Below are 19,204 nucleotides of genomic sequence, written 5' to 3'. Positions count from 1 at the left end.
TCGCCAGGCAGGGCTGATAGGGTCTCTGGCTCCACCCCACCCCATCAGGTTGTACTACTGTGGATCTAGGGCTTCAAAAGCTCCCAGATTCCTCAGCTCACCAGGCTGCATTAGAGCTCGGTGGAGATCAGTAATTCTGTTTCACAGAGAATTTCAAAATGTTTGGTTATCATTCTGAACCAGAATGAAATCTGATTTTGAAATAGTAAAATCCTCTGCAAAATTACTGTTCTTCACTCAGCTCTATACATTAGCTTAAATAGTTGTCATGTTTCACTCAAGAGGTAAATGTATTTCAGGAACCGCTAACAAAAATATTAATTAATGCCAAATTCAATGATGGCTTCTGTGATCTGGGCACCCATCCATGAGGAAGTGGACTAGAACCTTCTAACTCATTTCACAAAGGTCACCTGTCATTTTGATTTTTTTATCATCCAAGGGAGAAAAGCAAAATGTATTTGAGCCTGGTTGCAATACAAATGTAAATGGCTGTAATTTACCTTGGACCAAAAAACATCCTTGAAGCTTTAATATGGCTTAGATTGTGCAACACACAGTATGCACAGTGATAAGTGTCTTTATTTCCTTCTCCTTGTCAGGCTGTTACCTTGCTCAACATACCCAGGAAAGGTGCAAAAGTAAATCAGGGCTGTGGAAGTGATCCCTTGGGTTAGATTGGAAGGGAACAGAAGGGAATTCAGAGGATTGCCATTTGGACAGGAATAAGAAAACAGGTCCTTCTAATATCATGCAATTTTAATACTGAAGGCTAGCATAATAAATCATTCCATAAATCCATTATTAACTACCAGTAGGACAAATAAATTACATTATCAACCCATTATCTATAGTTCAAGCTGAATTCAGCTTGGTAATATAACAGCAGAATAAGTGACCTAAACATGACAGGCATTCCGAGATAAGTTGAAGGAATTCAAAGCAGCACCTGTGGATGTGTATTCAGCTGCTGTTTCCTAACCCTATTTTCCACTAGACTTCAGGCAGGGCTACTATTTGAAATAGGAAGGTCAAAGTTTGCAAACCATCTTGAATGTGATATTTTAAACAAATCTACATATGTCCTCTGTAAACACTTATTCCCTGCTATCTATTGGTATTATTATGATAGTATTTTGAGTTATCACTAAAGCTTCACATACACACACAAACTGTATATATTCTATTTCTTAAGGGGAATAAAGAACAGAATTTCCATGTAACTCTAGTATGGTTTAAAATTAAAGGTACTGGATTATGACATTTTGTCTCTTGCAGATATATTGTAAAACTGTAAGCTCTTTATTTCTGTGTACAATAAAACACATCCATATAATTAAATCAAGGTTGAAAGTCGTTTGCCTAGAAGATTCATTTAAGCCTCTATGGATAAAAAGAATAACCTTGAGAACACACTACACTGATGTGTTGGCAGCACCTCAGCACATTTCAGTGAGCAGGTAATTCCCTTTCTGATGCCTGTGCAGGGGATATCTATTTACACTAGAAACTTTTACTGTATCTTTTGGCCATACTGGCCCAGATCCTCAAAGGTATTTAACCATCCTGGGAGTGAAGGGCCTAAAAGCCTTGGAGGATCTGGGCTGCTGTCTCTTGGCCTCTCTTTCCCATCAATGGAGTCCAGCTCTGTAAATGGGAAATCGCTGCCTAAGGCTGGGAGAGGCCCAACTCCTCCCTGGGCAGGTGATGGGCTTTGCCAAAGTGCCTGGCATAGCACCGTGGAGCTGGGGATGAGGGAAGCCAGGGTGGGCTTGGTACCAGAGCCTAGGCAGCAGGGATGGGGCCAGACTTGGCGCTGTGGGGAAGCAGGTGCAGACAGGCTCTGTGAGCTGCTGAGGGAAAGCGGGGGATGGTTTGGTCCCCACCTCCCCATAGGAAGAGGCCAGGGTGGGTGCAGTGTAGGGGCTGCAGTTGGAAATGGCCTGAGAGGTGAGCTCTGCCCCTTGTACCTCCAGGGCCAGCTCTGCTCAGCATGAGCCCCGCTGCCACCAAGGCACCAGGCACCAAAACAGCCCTGGGCACAAGGGCTGGACGGAGCCCACACGGAGCCACCAGGGGGTGGGACTTGGGCCGGGCGGGAATGGGTTTGAGAGGGAGGGCATTTGGTGTGAGGGAGGCTGAGTCAGCTCAAGCCTAGGCTGGGGCTTAGCATTAGAGGATGGTGGGCGCCAACTGTGAGGCGGCACTGAGAGAGAACCTCTGAGGCAGCATGAGCCGGGACGGGGCGCAGGGGCAGAGGGCCACATGCCCAGGTGGGGCCCTGGTCTTTGAAGCGCTGACTCTGCTCCAGGCCCTCAGGGAAGGGGGAGCCCAATGGGGAGAAGTGGCAGAGGGAGGCTGCCCCAGCACTCGGAGCTGCCGGCAGCCGGCAGAACCATGCCAGATGAAACAAGCGCTGCAGGCTGGACAGCTGGGCTCAGACCAGGCTCCCACACAGGGGCAGAGCTACGGGGTGCGAGAGATGCAGGAAGGGGTGGAAATGCCGTGAGGAGGGACGTGGGAAGCAGCGAGAGGCGCTGTCTGAGAAAGAGGAGTGGGTGGTCGGGTTGTGAGGTGACAGGAGGGGCAAAGGCGAGGCTGGAGCGAGATGGCGGGAAGCAGCTGGTCTCTGGTGGGAAGCTCTGAGGTGGCGGGAGCCAGAGCATGGGTTGGGCAGGAAACAGCGACGCAGGGCACTGAAGCAGGAGGCGCTGAGGTTGCTGCAGAGTGGGAAGGGACGATGCTGAGGGGGTAAGAGGAGGCTGGTGGCAAACCCAGAGAGGGGGTACGAGTGGAGGGAGGGGCTGGGCTTGAGCAGGAAGCGCTTAGGTAACTCGAGGAGGGGGGTGGGGAGTGTCTGATGGGGCACCAGAGGGCAGGGCTCCAGCCAGGCACAGAGAGGTCAGGGCACGAGGGGGGTCCATGTTGAGGCGGGAAATGCCGACGTCACTGGATGGGGTGTGAAAAGGGATTCAAGGCAGCAGGCTGGGCAAAGACCTGAGGCAGCACGAGTTGGGGGATGGGGATCAGTCTGAGGTGACACCACAGGAGGGGTCTGGGTGGGAAAGATCTGAGGTAGATCAAGTGAGGTAGGGGGGAGTGCTCAGGTGATGCCAGAGGAGGGGCTCAAGGACTGGATGGGAAAGGCTGAGGTGATGCTGGAGGAGGGATTCAGAGTCAGGGCAGGAAAGGTTTAGGTGACACTGGAGGAGGGGCTCAGAGTCTGGGCGGGAAAGGCTGAGGTGACTCCGGAGGAGGGATCAGAGTCTGGGCAGAAAAGGCTGAGGTGATGCTGGAGGGGCTCAGGGTTTGGGCGGAAAAGGCTGAGGTGATGCTGGAGGAGGGGCTCAGGGTCTGGGCGGGAAAGGCTGAGGTGATAGGTGACACTGGAGGGGGCTCAGGGCCAGGGCAGGAAAGGTTCAGGTGGCACCAGAGGAGGGGCTCAGGGTCTGGGCGGGAAAGGCTGAAGTGATGCTGGAGGAGGAGCTCAGATCCTGGGTGGGAAAGGCTGAAGTGATGCTGGAGAAGGGGCTCAGGTTCTGGGCGGGAAAGGCTGAGGTGATGCCGGAGGAGGGTCTCAGGGTCTGGGCGGGAAAGGCTGAGGTGACACTGAAGGGGGCTCAGGGCCAGGGCAGGAAAGGTTGAGGTGACACCAGTGGTGAGCTGGAGCAGGTTCCCAAGAACCGGTTGCTAAAATTAGACCTTCATGGAGAACCGGTTGTTAAAGGGCCAGGGGGTGGGCAAAGAACTCCGGTCCGTGGGCCGGACCATCCTGTTGCTCCCAGGATTCCCAGCTGTGGAGGCTGAGGCTCCCCCGGCCCTTCCCCTGCTTCCCCCCAGCTGCAGCATGGCCAGCCACCGGCATCAGCTGGGCAGCTCAGCTGAGCTCCTGAGTTGCTTTGAGCTGCCAGCAAGGTAAGGGGGAGGGGCTGCAAGCTCTAGGGCTGCTGGGGGGCAAGTGGGGCAATTTACCCCAGGCCCTGCAGGGGCCTCCGGCCCCACAAGTATGTCTCCCCCTTCCCCGGCCCCTCCCCTGCTCCCCCCCTTAAATCAGAACTTTTTATAGGGAACCGGTTGTTAAAATTTTGGCAGCTCATCACTGGGTGACACCAGAGAAGGGGCTCAGGGACTGGGGGGGGAAAGGCTGAGGTGATGCTGGAGGAGGGGCTCAGGGACTGGGCAGGAAAGGCTGAGGTGATGCTGGAGGAGGGGCTCAGGGACTGGACAGGAAAGGCTGAGGTGACTCCAGAGGGGGCTCAGGGGCAGGGCAGGAAAGGTTGAGGTGATGCCGGAGGAGGGGTTCAGGGACTGGGCGGGAAAGGCTGAGGTGATGCTGGAGGAGGGGCTCAGGGACTGGGCAGGAAAGGCTGAGGTGATGCTGGAGGGGGCTCAGGGCCAGGGCAGGAAAGGTTGAGGTGACACTGGAGGAGGGGCTCAGGGTCTGGCCAGAAAAGGCTGAGGTGATGCCAGAGGAGGGGCTCAGGGACTAGGTGGGAAAGGTTTAGGTGACACTAGAGGAGGGGCTCTGGGTCTGGGTGGGAAAGGCTGAGATGATGCTAGAGGAGGGACTCAGGGACTGGGCGGGAAAGGCTGAGGTGATGCCGGAGGAGGGTCTCAGGGACTGGGCGGGAAAGGCTGAGGTGACACTGGAGGGGTCTCAGGGCCAGGGCAGGAGAGGTTGAGGTGATGCTGGAGGAGGGGCTCAGAGCGTGGGCGGGAAAGGCTGAGGTGATGCTGGAGGAGGGGCTCAGGGTCTGGGCGGGAAAGGCTGAGGTGATGCTGGAGGGGTCTCAGAGCCATGGCGGAAAAGGCTGAGGTGATGCCAGAGGAGAGGGCCCCAGGGCTGTGCGGGAAAGGCTGAGGTGACACCAGAGGAGGGGCGCCAAGACACTGTGAAAATGCTCATATTTTTGCATAACTTACCTGGATTGTAGAGAATCTGCACTGTTGTTAAAAGAAATTAAATGTGTCATTTCCTACGAGACTCTTAGAACAATTAAAGAAAAACTGTTTTATCTAATAAATGGTACAAAAAAGGTTTTTTTAGCAGAAGTAATACTAAAATGCACACCTGATTTTTGCTGGTAGAACTTGGGACTTGTTCTAATGTCTGTCTTCTACCACATCAGTTTATTTCCAGCACTTCTGAACACAAGAAGAAAAAAGCATCTGAGAAGTGTCAAGCAAAGAGAAGGAAGGAAAACAAATTACTGGAGATGGAAGAGAAGGAAAGAGACTCTGGACACAGTAATCTCTATGTAATCAGGCCTCAGGTCATGTAATTACACTGTATGGGGCTCTCAAGCCTTTTCATACCTTGAGCAGCATGACCACCCTGTAAGCAGGGTCCGAGTCTGTTTGCTTTTTGTCCTTTTAACATTATGCTCTGTTAGCTGCTAGTGAGAGTGACTGCCCTGTAATCAGGGTGCAAGTCACCTCCCCCTCGCTTTTGAGGGAATTGAGCTCTTTGATAACTTGAGCAATGTGACCGACCTGTAACTAGGGTCTGGGTCTTTGCCGATTTGCTCATTTGGCATTACACCTTGTTCTGGCCCTGTAGTCAGGATGACAACCCTGTAATCAGGGTGGAAGTCATATTCCTATTGCTTCTGGGGGATACTGAGCTCTTTGGAACCCTGAGCAGTGTGACTCACCTCCCTGTAATCGGAGTCAGGTATCTGCCCTCTTGCTGTTTTGGTATCATGCTCTGCCGGCAGTCTAGTCAGTGTGACCACCTGTAATTGGGGTGCATGTCACACCCATTCTGAAGTATAGGAAATGCTTAGCCTTTTGATAGCTTACAGAGCGTGACCTCCCTGTAATTCGGGGACAGGTCTCTGCCCTTTTACTCACTGGCTTTATGCACCTTTATCATTCTAATCAGAGTGACCACCCTTTAATTAGGGTGCAGGTCAAATCCCTCTCATTTATCAGGGATTAGGGTTATTTTAGGGCCCTTATGAACGTGACCACCCTGTAATCAGGGTTCGGGTCTAAAGTTGTCTTCTGTGATTATGCTCCTTCATTCAGCTAGTCAGAGTGACCACCTTGTAATCAGGGTGAGAGTCATCTTCCCCTCGCTTATGGGAGCTACTGATGTCTTTCTTCCTTGAGCCGTGTGACCTCCCTGTAACTAGGGTTCAGGTCTCCTTCTTTTCTTTTTCTTGTGATGTATTTTCCATTAATTGGCTAGCCCAAGGGACCGCCCTGTAAGAAGGGTTCAAGTCCTTTCCCCTTTGGCTCCTTTGGGTTGTTGGGCTAGTGACTTTGACCCCACCCTGTAATCAGGGTGCAGGTCTTGTCCCTTTTCCCTTTGTTTTTTTTTGAGGTGAGGAAGATTGGTCGAGTTTAACTCTGAGGGTCGAGTTACCCATTGCAATGAGCTCTCTTTCTGTTCTGGGAAGTCCCCCTTTTTTTGTTCGGATGTGTATGTGAGAGCATGTGATACAAGTGGGTGTGCAAGCTTTTTAATTTTTAGTTATTTATTTTTATTTTTTTAAGTTAAATCGCTGCAGCGCTTTTTCTTTACTCTTCTCAGAATCGGAAAAAGAGCTCAAAGTGTATTAATGTATTTATCCTCCTCCTCCCCACAAAAGGGAAGAGTAAGGGCTCAGATGTCATCATGTAGTCCCTCGGACAGTGTGACCTCCCTGTAAACAGGGATCTGGTCTCTCCCCTTCTGCTCTGTTTAGGTTGAGCTCCTTTTAGTGGGATGATGGCAATGACTGGCCTTTAAGGAGGGCGATGTAAGTCAAATGTCTGTGACTCACAGGCAGTGCAGTATTCCCTAGTACTAGGGCAGTATAACCTCCCGGTATCCAGGGTTCAGGTCTCTGCCTTTCAACCTTTTGTCACCATGCTACTTCAGCCAGATGGTTTCAGTCCTGACCCTGTAATTGGGGGAGAATTGGTTTCCCTCTTGCTTCTGGGGAATATTGAGCTCTGTGGAACCCTGAACAGTGTGACCGCCTTGTAACTAGGGTAAGGTTCTTTGGCCACTTGTGTGTTTGGCATTATGCCATACACTGGACTACTAGTCAGCGTGACAACCCTGTAATCAGAGTGCATGTCACAAGTATCTACAGAATGGGACATATTGAGCCCTTTGATACTTTGAGGAGCTTGACCTTTCTGTAATTCAGGTTACAGTCTCTGCTATTTGGCTAATCCCAGTGACCATCCTGTAATCAGGGTACAGGTTGCATCTATCTTTTGAAATCTGGAGGATTAGAACCATTTGCGTAACCTGGGCAGCTTGACCTCCCTGTAGCCAGGGTTTGAGTCTCTGAGGCCCTTTCGTCTCCTGTCAGTCCGCTTTCTTCACAGCCTGAGGCAAGTGACCGCTCTGTAATCAGGGATCTGGTCTTTGCGCTCTAGTCTCTTGTCACTAGGACAAGTGCAGCCAGCTGATCTTAATGAGCACTCTGTAAACAGGGTACAGGTCTCATTAGATCCTCCTTCTGATGCCCCATGAAACTGTGTCCAGTGTCCTGGCCCTTCACACTGCATTTCCAACTTGCCTGGAATTCCTTCTGCCAAGTCTCCTGCCTTCTTCGGCACATACTGTGATCCTGGAGACCGAAAGACTGCTGGTTTTGCTGGTAAGCTCTGAAAGGGAGGGTCCTGTTACAGTTTTGGACTAAGTCAATCCAGGCAGTATACCTTGTGACCTTGATTTTGGAATACTTGTCAGTTAATTCAATACTATTCTTAATCATCTAGTTGTTCTTGAATCTTTATAGAGACTGCCTGGTGTCATAGTTGTCATGGGGAAATCTGGAGATTGTGACTCTGGAGTTGGAAGGGTTTGGCACTTTCCTCACCTAGTGGGGTTTGAGAGGAGGGGCAAGTCTGTATCGAAGTGTTTGCAGACCGCCCATAGAACGGTTTTGGAGCTGAATATCCAGTCTGTCTGCAGACCCAGAAAACCACACTGTGTCCTTAGCTTACACTCAGTTTGCATCGGGGACATAGGGCAGTCATCAGGACGTCTGACTTACACACTCTTGTGTGCTCTCTCTCTCTCTTTTGCACGCAGCTCCAAGCACAGGTGGACAAGAATAAAGTGTCAGGAATGTCAAGCAAAGAAGAGAAAAGAAGACATGTCACTGAAGATTGCAGAGAAGGAAAGGGACTCTGGGCACAGTAACCTCCCTGTAATCAGGCCTCAGGTCATGTAATGACACTTTATGGGGCTCTTGAACCTTTTCATACCTTGAGCAGCATGACTGCCCTATAAGCAGGGTCCGGGTCTGTTTGCTTTTTGTCCTTTTCACATTATGCTCCGTTAGCTGGCTAGTGAGAGTGACTGCCCTGTAATCAGGGTGCAAGTCAGCTCCCCCTCGCTTTCGAGGGACATTGAGTTCTTGGTAACTTGAGCAACGTGACCGCCCTGTAACTAGGGTCTAGGTCTTTGCCCACTTGCTTGTTTGGCATTACACCATACACTGGCCCAATAGTCAGCATGACAACCCTGTAATCAGGGTGCATGTCACAAGTATCTACAGAATGGGACATTTTGAACCCTTTGATACTTTCAGGAGCTTGACCTTCCTGTAATTCAGGTTACGGTCTCTGCTATTTGGCTAATCCCAGTGACCACCCTGTAATCAGGGTACAGGTTGAATCTGGTTTTTGAAATCTGGAGGATTAGAACCATTTGTTTAACATGGGCAGCTTGACCTCCCTGTTACCAGGGTTTGAGTCTCTGAGGCCCTTTGGTCTCTTGGTATTGTTCTTTCTTCACAGCCTGAGGTGAGTGACCGCCCTGTAATCAGGGATCTGGTCTTTGCGCTCTTGTCTCTTGTGACTTGACTTTCCTGTAATTCAGGTTACAGTCTCCTCTATTTGGCTAATCCCAGTGACCACCCTGTAATCAGGGTACAGGTTGCATTTATCTTTCGAAATCTGGAGGATTAGAACCATTTGTGTTACATGGGCAGCTTGACCTCCCTGTAACCAGGGTTTGAGTCGCTGAGGCCCTTTGGTCTCCTGTCAGTCTGCTTTCTTCACAATCTGAGGCAAGTGACCACTCTGTAATCAGGGATCTGGTCTTTGCGCTCTAGTCTCTTGTCACTAGGACAAGTGCAGCCAGCTGGTCGTAATGAGCACCCTGTAAACAGGGTACAGGTCTCATTAGATCCTCCTTCTGATGCCCCATGAAACTGTGTCCAGAGTCCTGGCCCTTCGCACAGCATTTCATACTTGCCTGGAATTCCTTCTGCCAAGTCTCCTGCCTTCTTCGGCACATACTGTGCTCTTGGAGACTGAAAAACTGCTGTTTTTGCTGGTAAGCTTGAAAGGGAGGGTCCTGTTACAGTTTTGGACTAAGTCAATCCAGGCAGTATACCTTGTGACCTTGATTTTGGAATACTTGTCAGTTAATTCAATACTATTCTTAATCATCTAGTTGTTCTTGAATCTTTATAGAGACTGCCTGGTGTCATAGTTGTCATGGGGAAATCTGGAGATTGTGACTCTGGAGTTGGAAGGGTTTGGCACTTTCCTCACCCAGTGGGGTTTGAGAGGAGGGGTAGTCGTATCGAAGTGTTTGCAGACTGCCCATAGAACAGTCTTGGAGCTGAATATCCAGTCTGTCTGCATACTCAGAAAACCACACTGTGTCCTTAGCTTACACTCAGTTTGCATCGGGGACATAGGGCAGTCATCAGGACGTCTGACTTACACACTCTTGTGTGCTCTCTCTCTCTCTGTTTCACGCAGCTCCAAGCACAGGTGGACAAGAATAAAGTGTCAGGAATGTCAAGCAAAGAAGAGAAAAGAAGACATGTCACTGAAGATTGCAGAGAAGGAAAGTGACTCTGGGCATAGTAACCTCCCTGTAATCATGCCTCAGGTCATGTAATTACACTGTATGGGGCTCTCAAGCCTTTTCATACCTTGAGCAGCATGACCGCCCTGTAAGCAAGGTCCGAGTCTGTTTGCTTTTTGTCCTTTTCACATTATGCTCCATTAGCTGCTAATGAGAATGACTGCCCTGTAACCAGGGTGCAAGTCACCTCCCCCTCGCTTTTGAGGGAATTGAGCGCTTTGATAAATTGAGCATGTGACCGCTCTGTAACTAGGGTCCAGGTCTTTGCCCACTTGCTCGTTTGGCATTACGCCTTGTTGTGGCCCTGTAGTCAGGATGACGACCCTGTAATCAGGGTAGAAGTCATATTCCATTTGCTTTTGGGGGATACCGAGCTCTTTGGAACCAGGAGGTGCGGGACTCATCTCCCTATAATTCGGGGTCTGTTTTCTTCCCCCTGGCTGTTTTGGCATCATGCTCTGCTGGCAATCTAGTCAGTGTGACCCCCTCTAATTGGGGTGCATGTCACACCATTCTGAAGTATAGGAAATACTTAGCCTTGTGATATCTTGCGGAGCGTGACCTCCCTGTAATTTGGGGACAGGTCTCTGCCCTTTTACTCACTGGCTTTATGCACCTTTATCATTCTAATCAGAGTGACCACCCTTTAATTAGGGTGCAGGTCAAATCCCTCTCATTTATCAGGGATTAGGGTTATTTTAGGGCCCTTACGAGCATGACCACCCTGTAATCAGGGTTCAGGTCTAATGTCGTCTTCTGTGATTATGCTCCTTCATTCAGCTAGTCAGAGTGACCACCTTGTAATCAGGGTGAGTGTCATCTTCCCCTCGCTTATGGGAGCTACTCATGTCTTTCTTACTTGAGCCGTGTGACCTCCCTGTAACTAGGGTTCAGGTCTCCTACTTTTCTTTTTCTTGTGATGTATTTTCCATTAATCAGCTAGCCCAAGGGACCGCCCTGTAAGAAGGGTTCAAGTCCTTTCCCCTTTGGCTCCTTTGGGTTGTTGAGCTAGTGACTTTGACCCCACCCTGTAATCAGGGTGCAGGTCTTGTCCCTTTTCCCTTTGTTTTTTTTTGAGGGGAGGAAGATTGGTCGAGATTAACACTGTGGGTCGAGTGACCTGTTGCCACGAGCTCTCTTTCTGTTCTGGGAAGTCCCCCTTTGTTTTGTACGGATGTGTTTACGAGAGCATGTGATACAAGTGGGTGTGCAAGCTTTTTAATTTTTAGTTATTTATTTTTATTTTTTTAAGTTAAATCGCTGCAGCACTTTTTCTTTACTCTTCTCAGAATCGGAAAAAGAGCTCAAAGTGTATTAATGTATTTATCCTCCTCCTCCCCACAAAAGGGAAGAGTAAGGGCTCAGATGTCATCATGTAGTCCCTTGGACAGTGTGACCTCCCTGTAAACAGGGATCTGGGCTCTCCCCTTCTGCTCTGTTTAGGTTGAGCTCCTTTTAGTGGGATGATGGCAATGACTGGCCTTTAAAGAGGGCAATGTAAGTCAAATGCCTGTGACTCACAGGCAGTGCAGTATCCCCTAGTACTAGGGCAGTATAACCTCCCTGTATCCAGGGTTCAGGCCTTTCAACCTTTTGTCACCATGCTACTTCAGCCAGTTGGTTTCAGTCCTGACCCTGTAATTGGGGGAGAATTGGTTTCCCTCTCGCTTCTGGGGGATATTGAGCTCTGTGGAACCCTGAACAGTGTGACCGCCTTGTAACTAGGGTAAGGTTTTTTGCCCACTTGCGTGTTTGGCATTATGCCATACACTGGCCTACTAGTCAGCGTGACAACCATGTAATCAGGGTGCATGTCACAAGTGTCTGCAGAATAGGACATATTTAGCCCTTTGATACTTTCAGGAGCTTGACCTTCCTGTAATTCAGGTTACAGTCTCGGCTATTTGGCTAATCCCAGTGACCACTCTGTAATCAGGGTACAGGTTGAATCTATCTTTCGAAATCTGGAGGATTAGAACCATTTGTGTTACATGGGCAGCTTGACCTCCCTGTAACCAGGGTTTGAGTCTCTGAAGTCCTTTGATCTTTTGGCCCTGCGCTTTCTTCACAGCCTGAGGCAAGTGACCGCTCTGTAATCAGGGATCTGGTCTTTGCGCTCTAGTCTCTTGTCACTAGGACAAGTGCAGCCAGCTGGTCTTAATGAGCACCCTGTAAACAGGGTACAGGTCTCATCAGACCCTCCTTCTAGTGCCCCATGTAACTGTGTCCAGAGTCCTGGCCCTTCGCACTGCATTTCCAACTTGCCTCGAATTCCTTCTGTCAAGTCTACTGCCTTCTTCGGCACATACTATGCTCTTGGACTCTGAAAGACTGCTGCTTTTGCTGGTAAGATCTGAAAAGGAGGGTCCTGTTACAGTTTTGAACTAAATCAATCCAGGCAGTATACCTTGTGACCTTGATTTTGGAATACTTGTCAGTTAATTCAATACTGCCCTTAATCATCTAGTTGTTCTTGATTCTTTATAGAGACTGCCTGGTGTCATAGTTGTCATGGGGAAATCTGTGGCTCTGGAGTTGGAAGGGTTTGACACTTTCCTCACCCAGTGGGGCTTGGGAAGAGCGGCAAGTCCATATCAAAGTGTTTGCGGACCGCCCATAGAATGGTCTTGGAGCTGAATATCCAGTCTGTCTGCAGACCCAGAAAACCACACTGTGTCCTTAGCTTACACTCAGTTTGCATCGGGGACATAGGGCAGTCATCAGGACGTCTGACTTACACACTCTTGTGTTATCTCTCTCTCTGTGTTTCACGCAGCTCCAAGCACAGGTGGACAAGAATAAAGTGTCAGGAATATCAAGCAAAGAAGAGAAAAGAAGATATGTCACTGAAGACTGAGGAGAAGGAAAGGGACTCTGGGCACAGTAACCTCCCTGTATTCAGGCCTCAAGTCATGTAATGGCACTGTATGGGGCTCTCGAGCCTTTTGATACCTTGAGCAGCATGACTGCCCTGTAAGCAGGGTCCAGGTCTGTTTGCTTTTTGTCCTTTTGACATTATGCTCCGTTAGCTGGCTAGTGAGAGTGACTGTCCTGTAATCAGGGTGCAAGTCACCTCCGCCTGGCTTTTGAGGGACATTGAGTTCTTTGGTAACTTCAGCAATGTGACCACCCTGTAACTAGGGTCTAGATCTTTGCCCACTTGCTCATTCGGCATTAAACCCACTATTCAGCGTGACAACCCTGTAATCAGGGTGCATGTCACAAGTATCTACAGAATAGGACATTTTGAACCCTTTGATACTTTGAGGAGCTTAACCTTCCTGTAATTCAGGTTACGTATTCAGATTAGCTATTTGGCTAATCCCAGTGACCACCCCGTAATCAGGGTACAGGTTGCATCTATCTTTTGAAATCTGGAGGATTAGAACCATTTGTGTAACCTGGGCAGTTTGACCTCCCTGTAACCAGGGTTTGAGTCTCTGAAGCCCTTTGGTCTCTTGGCATTGCGCTTTCTTCACAGCCTGAGGCAAGTGACTGCTCTGTAATCAGGGATCTGGTCTTTGCGCTCTAGTCTCTTGTCACTAGGACAAGTGCAGCCAGCTGGTCTTAATGAGCACCCTGTAAACAGAGTACAGGTCTCATCAGACCCTTCTTCTGGTGCCCCATGTAACTGTGTCCAGAGTCCTGGCCCTTCGCACTGCATTTCCAACTTGCCTCGAATTCCTTCTGTCAAGTCTACTGCCTTCTTCGGCACATACTATGCTCTTGGACTCTGAAAGACTGCTGCTTTTGCTGGTAAGATCTGAAAAGGAGGGTCCTGTTACAGTTTTGAACTAAGTCAATCCAGGCAGTATACCTTGTGACCTTGATTTTGGAATACTTGTCAGTTAATTCAATACTGCCCTTAATCATCTAGTTGTTCTTGATTCTTTATAGAGACTGCCTGGTGTCATAGTTGTCATGGGGAAATCTGTGGCTCTGGAGTTGGAAGGGTTTGGCACTTTCCTCACTCAGTGGGGCTTGGGAAGAGCGGCAAGTCCATATCAAAGTGTTTGCGGACCGACCATAGAATGGTCTTGGAGCTGAATATCCAGTCTGTCTGCAGACCCAGAAAACTACACTGTGTCCTTATCTTACACTCAGTTTGCATCGGGGACATAGGGCAGTCATCAGGACGTCTGACTTACACACTCTTGTGTTATCTCTCTCTCTGTGTTTCACGCAGCTCCAAGCACAGGTGGACAAGAATAAAGTGTCAGGAATATCAAGCAAAGAAGAGAAAAGAAGATATGTCACTGAAGACTGAGGAGAAGGAAAGGGACTCTGGGCACAGTAACCTCCCTGTATTCAGGCCTCAAGTCATGTAATTACACTGTATGGGGCTCTCGAGCCTTTTGATACCTTGAGCAGCATGACCGCCCTGTAAGCAGGGTCCAGGTCTGTTTGCTTTTTGTCCTTTTGACATTGTGCTCCGTTAGCTGGCTAGTGAGAGTGACTGCCCTGTAATCAGGGTGCAAGTCACCTCCGCCTGGCTTTCGAGGGACATTGAGTTCTTTGGTAACTTCAGCAATGTGACCACCCTGTAACTAGGGTCTAGATCTCTGCCCACTTGCTCATTCGGCATTAAACCCACTAGTCAGCGTGACAACCCTGTAATCAGGGTGCATGTCACAAGTATCTACAGAATAGGACATTTTGAACCCTTTGATACTTTGAGGAGCTTAACCTTCCTGTAATTCAGGTTATGTATTCAGATTAGCTATTTGGCTAATCCCAGTGACCACCCTGTAATCAGGGTACAGGTTGCATCTATCTTTTGAAATCTGGAGGATTAGAACCTTAGGATTTGTGTAACCTGGGCAGTTTGACCTCCCTGTAACCAGGGTTTGAGTCTCTGAGGCCCTTTGGTCTCTTGGCCCTGTGCTTTCTTCACAGCCTGAGGCGAGTGACCGCCCTGTAATCAGGGATCTGGTCTTTGCGCTATAGTCTCTTGTCACTAGGACAAGTGCAGCCAACTGTTCTGAATGAGTACCCTGTAAATAGGGTACAGGTCTCATCAGACCCTCCTTCTGGTGCCCTATGTAACTGTTTCCAGAGTCCTGGGCCTTCACACTGTTTCCAACTTTCCTGGAATTCTGCCTCCAAGTCTCCTGCCTTCTTCCCCACTTTCTGGGATCTTAGAGATCTGATATCCATCTACTTTTTCTGGTAAACTCAGAAAGGGAAAATCATGTCAGTTTTGTAATAAGTGTGTATATAAATGTTTCCGTTCATTTTGGTATCCATGTCTCTTTATTCCATGATCTCTGGATCATCTAATTCCGGTTCTGTTTTGTTTTTTGGGCTTTATTTTTAATTTTTTTTTTATTGTGTGAAGACTTTTTAACTGCTTAGTGCAGTGTTTCTGAACAACTGGGTTTGTGAAGCGACACTTGTCTCTGAGATTTCCCTGACACAATTTAAGAAGGGAGGAAGCCAGTCCCTTGTATTAAAAAGTTTGAGAAACTATAGCTCAGTGGCTTGAGCATTGGCCTGCTAAACCCAGGGTTGTGAGTTCAATCTTAGTCCTATAGTTATTAATGGGAAATTTGGAGCCCTTGGCATTGAAATAGGGTGTATTAATTACATTCCTGTGCATTTTTCCTTTCCCTTTATTTTGCTAATCCAGTGTGCCATCTAGAGTTTCTTTTCTTTAAATACATTGATAGTCAGTTTTAGTTATTTCCCTTTTACATTTGAGGGATTGTTCCCTGTGAATATACATTTATTCCATTTGTGGTTCTATAGCTATGTCCACTTTATTGATTCATTCCAGAGCTTGAAAGTATTACCAGTAATTTGAAAATCAGTCTCCTTTTTCAATAACCGAATCAATATTTTATCCTTGTGTCTACTTCTTTTTTAAATTTATTTTGTACTGTCTTTAAACATTTAACACATGTCTGTTATTTGTATCTAGAATTTCAAATAGAATTTCAGGTCTGCTATAACTCTTTTTCACATATTTTATATCCTCTTAAGGAGAATTGGACAAAATGGAAGTACACAACCAAAAAAACCAGAAAAGAGAAGCTAAAGGCCTGTGAAACATAAGAAAGGAAACAAATGCTGAGAGCAAAGTATAATTGTGTGAATTTTTTCAAAGGTAAATCATACTATAAATCACATAATGAATATAAATCATCTAACATAGTACATTAATAGATTTCCTTACACATTATTAAATATTTCTTGTGTAGCATCATTAGCATGGCATTAAAATAATATTTTTGTTTTCTCTTCAGGTTTATACCATGTCCAGCAGCATGGTATATGAGTGCATTGGAAGGACAAATTGAACAAAATGACTAGCATCTGTCACCTGTCAAATGCTGATTCATGTTAATAGACCGTATATAACAAATTCTAAAGCTCAATTACTTGTGGCACCACAACACTGCATGAAGACTAGAGAACAGTTTCCTGCTACGACCTTTCAGTTCTGTAACTACCTGTGCCACACGAGAACTGATATGTCATCTTATTTTATAATCACCTATGTCCTCTCAAATTGTCTTTTACTAATGAATCCATAAAGTATGCTTTTGTGTATCATACTTTCTTATGCAGGTAGAAAAGCAGGATGTATTTTTTTATTTAATTCATGAAATTTAATCTTTACCATTCTTTCATGAGTCATTTTCATGTCATTGCTTGGTCATTTGGTCTTCTGTTTAGTAAGCACTCAGTTTTACTTTCTTGAAGTCTGCTGCCTATTGCAAGTTGTTCAAAGCTCAAGAACTATTTGAAAAGGATCGAAGAAAACTGAGATGTAGGGTGGCCACCCTGAAGGGTGTTGGGAAACCTTTTCAGTAGGCACACTATTCATCTTTCTCCTTTCTCTTATCCCAGAAAAAGTCCATTTTTGATACCAAATCAGTACCATAGCTATGATGCCATATGGAACTGAGCTAAGTTTCTACCTATGGCCAATGAGAAATTGTCAGTAGAACTGATTATTTGAATCTAAATGTTGATTTCATGTACATACGTAACCAAGTATTTAAAATGTATGTTTTACCAAGGTGACTACCTGATTTTATGTAAAACAGTTACACACATATTAGAAAATATATTCCTTTGATTTAAGTGTGTGACATATAGTTGAGTGACTAATGCTTTATATACTCTTTATTTTTACTAACAGGTTTGTCACTAGATACCAAGGAATAATTGTAAATCTGTAATACAGAGACATTAAACACAGAAGCACTATAGGATCATAGCTCACTATTATTAATAAATCAGAATTTCCTACTCTAAGTGCAAAGATATAACTGAAGGGAGGGCATGTGTTTGTATTCTCCACTCACTTCCAAGGCTCCCCCCCCCCTGCAAAAAAAAACCTGGTCAAGGTTGAAAAGATTACCATTTACTCCAGCTAACATCTAACAATATTTTGAAAGCTCTGTATCTCTCACACATTGCTAAAAAACAAACAAACAAAACTAAATGTTATTCTGGAAACTGGCAGTTACTCCCCCCACGTCACAACTTTCAAACATCTACTCTACTTAAACAGTCACACCAACCAAACTGTACCACACATTCAATTTTAACTTTGCAGCTATTGTGTTAGAACAAGTAGACTATTTTTTGGTAGTTGTGTATATTGATGTACGTGGTAATAGTGGTGTTTTAATGGGTTTTTATGCTTATTGAATTAAGTGGATGCTCAAGGATGATGATGTGGATGTTTTATGTAGGTATTTTTCTATGAAGTGTTAGTATTTTTGTAGAGGTGCAGAATTGTGATTGTGGCTGTTTTTCAGATTTTGGTGTAGTGTCAATTGTTGAAAATTTTAGATGTTTTTGTATATGTGCATTATTAGATGTATTTAGAGGGCAAAGTTGAGGTTGTCTGTTTGGTACAATTTTATTGGTGTGAAAGTTAATTTAGGGTAGGTGTTTGAAATCACTTAGGTTTGAATTTTAAACTCGACAGGGATCCAGGACCCACCTGGCTACCTCAGTTCTTATTGTCATTCCTAATTTCAAAATCTGGGATGAAGATGACCTGGCAGAATAAAGATATCTCCAGATACTTTCAAGAATTTAGCATTTCTGCAGCATTAGGGGATCCCTTAAACCTTATTGAGCTTTTTAAAGTGTAATTGTGGAAAACTCTTAACTTCTACTTCTGCCAGTTAGTGTTGACCTGTATTAAAAGATTTATACTGGTAGTTGATTCTGTGCTCCCTAAGATGATTTTGCTAAAATCGCCACTTTATGATGTGAGAAATGAATTAACTAGGTTTTATTATACCTACTTGATAAAAGTTGGAATATTCCATGTTAAATTCATAGATTTAGCTTTATGACTGTCATATCACCTTATTTTGCTTTCTGTAACTCTGTAATAATATGTTTATTAATATGTATGTAATTAAATTAATATATTGTATACATTCGAGTTTAGTCTATCTTTGGCTAAACAAAAAGGAATCTGATAAACTTGGGAAGATTTTTATCATGAATTTTAATGTAATTATTATCTCTTTTTACCTTTTTTCATGTGGTTGTTGGAAGTAACTACCCTGTAATGGCGCAAGTTTTATTTTTCTCTTGCATCATATTTTTTGGCAGACTGCGGTGTGACGTTGAAATGAGGATGAAGATCTCACTGCCACTTAGGTGCATAAAGATGCCATCCTTGAGCTTCTAAAGTGCACAAGAAAGGGGCTTTGGTTCCTTCATTTCCCACTAGCTTATAGATTGCTTGAGATCCGCAGGCCCTAGAGGTCACTTCCTGGGCACAAAATATGAGACCACTGTGTCTGTTGATAAGATTGACCTGACACTGGCAAGGTCTTCTGGTTTCTGCAGCATTCCAGTTCAGAATTTTTTTTTAAAAGTTGGTTGAATTAAATATCAAAATTGATATTACATTAACCTCATGTTTTTTTCAGAAATTAATTTTTACGGTGTATCAAATTTTCATTATGCATCTACATGTGAAGTAATGTGGTCTAATGGTTTAGAGTACTGGACTGGGATCCAGGAGACCTGGTTTCTATTTCTGGCTCTGCTACTGGTCCACTGGGTGTCCTTGGGCAAGCCACTTCACCTCCATGTGCCATTTTCCACATCTTTTTTTTTTAAAAAAAGGTGGGGGGGATGATTGTACTGACCTCACTTGTAAAATGTTTTGAGATCTACTGAAGAAAAGCACTAAACAGATATTCAGAATTGTTACTAAAAATGAGACTCTATATGGGTGGGAGAGAACTAGAGATTAGCTTTCGTAAGGGGGCTTGAATATATAATTCACTATGTAAGCATTAATTGTGTTAATGCTGTGAAGAAAACTTTCTTGGTGAATAATGAATTAAAACAGACTCTCTCTGGGCATTTGATAATTCATTTCTAGTG

At 45.9% G+C, this 19,204-nt stretch overlaps 2 long non-coding RNA genes across 4 annotated transcripts; both read left to right on the top strand.

The window, feature by feature from the left end:
* Window positions 1-2,158: 2,158 nt before the first annotated feature.
* LOC120396893 lies at window positions 2,159-12,745 on the top strand. Of its 3 annotated transcripts, none has more exons than XR_005593511.1 (5): window positions 2,159-2,273; window positions 5,130-7,601; window positions 8,039-9,289; window positions 9,724-12,178; window positions 12,609-12,745. It is a non-coding gene; the product is annotated as an uncharacterized LOC120396893 (long non-coding RNA). The 3 variants fall into 3 exon arrangements; XR_005593512.1 differs by lacking the exon at window positions 2,159-2,273 and adding an exon at window positions 4,410-4,490; XR_005593513.1 differs by lacking the exon at window positions 2,159-2,273 and adding an exon at window positions 4,761-4,862.
* Window positions 12,746-13,214: 469 nt separating this feature from the next.
* Window positions 13,215-18,935, top strand: LOC120398475. The gene is made up of 4 exons (XR_005594463.1): window positions 13,215-13,588; window positions 14,019-15,001; window positions 15,815-15,938; window positions 16,078-18,935. It is a non-coding gene; the product is annotated as an uncharacterized LOC120398475 (long non-coding RNA).
* Window positions 18,936-19,204: the final 269 nt, after the last annotated feature.

This window comes from Mauremys reevesii, linkage group 2 (genome assembly GCF_016161935.1).
Source record: "Mauremys reevesii isolate NIE-2019 linkage group 2, ASM1616193v1, whole genome shotgun sequence".
In the NCBI taxonomy this organism is placed as follows: Eukaryota; Metazoa; Chordata; order Testudines; family Geoemydidae; genus Mauremys; species Mauremys reevesii.
The sequence above is the reverse complement of the archived record's forward strand: the minus strand, read 5'-3'. Positions and strand labels throughout refer to the sequence as shown.